General features: G+C 37.8%; 1 protein-coding gene across 1 annotated transcript in view; it reads right to left on the reverse strand.

The window, feature by feature from the left end:
- Positions 1-2,410, reverse strand: part of LOC106872244 (ferredoxin-fold anticodon-binding domain-containing protein 1 homolog) — a 26,613-nt gene that overhangs the window by 21,740 nt on the left and 2,463 nt on the right. The gene's annotated exons all lie outside the window — the stretch shown is intronic.

The following is a 2,410-nucleotide window of genomic DNA, read 5'->3' on the forward strand; positions in this document are numbered from 1 at the left end:
TATATATATATATATACAGATACACACATATGTGTATGTATATATATATATATATATATATATATATATATACACACATACATACACACAAATATATGCACATATATACATACATTATATATATATATACACATACATACATACACACACGTATATATATATATATATATATATATATATATATATGTTGCTGTTATCAACATATACATACACACCTCCCAAACTTACACCCTCATTCACAACAGAGAGATTGTGAATTTATAAACTCTATGTGTGTGAAATCTGTGTTATTTAGTGAAAGAAGCAAGGTTCCGCCCCGTAGCTGTGAACTAAACTTGAGTGAATCTTTTAAAATAATTTGAAATGGAAAGGGCAGACGATACGTGAAAAACGGGTGTTTAAAGCTAAGCTAGCAGTTTTATTTTAGTATTTTAAACTATAGTGTGTGTGGATGGTCTTTGCTGTGTGGTTATATATATTTTTTGAAGCTGGTTCCCATCAAATAGCAAATTACTTTGAAAATTGCACGCATCAGCCCGAAGCTTTCGAAATGGAGGCTTAAATCGTTAAAGGGTTTGATTATTTAAATTGATTTAATTAACAAATGGAGGTATGATCTAAACGCACACACACATACACACACACATTCATACACGCACGCAGACGGACATATACAAGTATACGGGCAAACACACACACAGACACTCATACACACACTTACACAAACGCATATATGCAGAAACAGTATACACATACATATATATCAGCGTGTGTGCTTACGCGTACGTATTCATATATACGTATATATATCTACGTATCCGTGTAAATACACACACACACACACACATGCATACATACATCCATACATATATAGATATATGCATATTCATATATTCATACTTACGCACACATACACACGAATACATACATATACATACTTATTTACACACACACATATATTTATGCGTTTGTGTATATTCTGTTTTGAATCTGTTTTTAGATTGGTTCCGTGTGTATATATTAGCAAGAAGGTTCGGCATTGTGTACAAAAAGAGGGAGGCAGAACACACACACCGAGGAGAAACTAGTATTTACTAACGTGTGATGATGGTTCAAACCTCCATTGCCGATATATTTATAGTCTGAGGTGGAAACATGACTTCGTGTCGTTTGTATCGAATATTTTCGGGTCTACGCCTCATCACTGATTGATCTCATCAAATATCTAAATCGTTCTCTTCACGTCCAGCCTCCTATTGACGTCTAGATGGGACGGAGAGAGGCCCATGACCCTGGGCCCTGTCCCCTCCTCCACCTGCATGGAGCATCAACAAATATTCACACACACACTTAAACAAATACACACACACGCATCCATACATATATTCTCTGCCTTTTGGTTACACTAACTCATTCTATCATGGCTCCCTCTCCCCCCTTTCTTTTCACCTACCTCACTGTATGTGTCTGTCTGTCTGTCTACTGTGTGTGCATTATTTTGGTCGAGTCAGTCTCTTGCTACTCAGAGTTTCCCCTGTCGGTGCACAGTTCTTCAGACAAGTTATAAAACGCATCTTGCCTGAAGACCTTCAGTGTTCACAACTAAAACTCAGAGTAACAACAGACTGACTCGACCGAAATCTATCTTTTTCTCTATTAATAATCGTCAGAGGTTACTGAGTGACGCAAAAGCTGAGAGCTTCACACAGGGTACTAAAACCGGATGTTGCATAACAGCACGGTTAAGTAATACCACACGCTCTTCAGTGATAGCGGGTTAGGAAAAAGTTATGGTGACTGCTACCCGCTATTGAAGGTAAAGAAAAGTTACGTTCGGTTTGTGGGGGCTTTGAAAGAGACGAAACGAAGCTATGGGTGGCGACTTGAGCAATATTTTTTATCAAGAATTATATCTCTTGTCCCCAAAGTCTGTGAGATGTAAAGCAGCAAGAATTTTCTGAAAATATCTGCAAGTTGTTAGGGGTTGGTATTTGTGTAGGGCTGCAATGTACGCTGGAGTTTTTATGTGTAGAGTTTCGAAGGTGGGTGGGTGTCGAAGGGTCTGCTGTCTCAAGCCGAAGTTTAGGTGCATAAGTCCGTGTGTTCGTTTGTCTATGTTTTGGTTTAACTCGTTGTTGGGTCCTCAAGATATGTGAACGCAATAGTGGAGTCCCATCATGAACCTCTATAGGCTCCAGACAATAAGCCTGTTCTTTTCTTTTAAGGGATATCAATTTTGGAGATTCCTTGACATTGTCCCCCTTTCTCATATGGCACAAGTTTTCATTGGCACTTGGTAATGGTGGTACATTTTCTAGAGACAGAGATAATTTGAATAAATCAAAAAATTATGTTGTGAGGTATTTGATATCCCGATATTTGTCTACACACACACACACACACACACACA

The sequence above is a fragment of the Octopus bimaculoides genome, chromosome 7, assembly GCF_001194135.2.
Source record: "Octopus bimaculoides isolate UCB-OBI-ISO-001 chromosome 7, ASM119413v2, whole genome shotgun sequence".
NCBI lineage: Eukaryota > Metazoa > Mollusca > Cephalopoda > Octopoda > Octopodidae > Octopus > Octopus bimaculoides.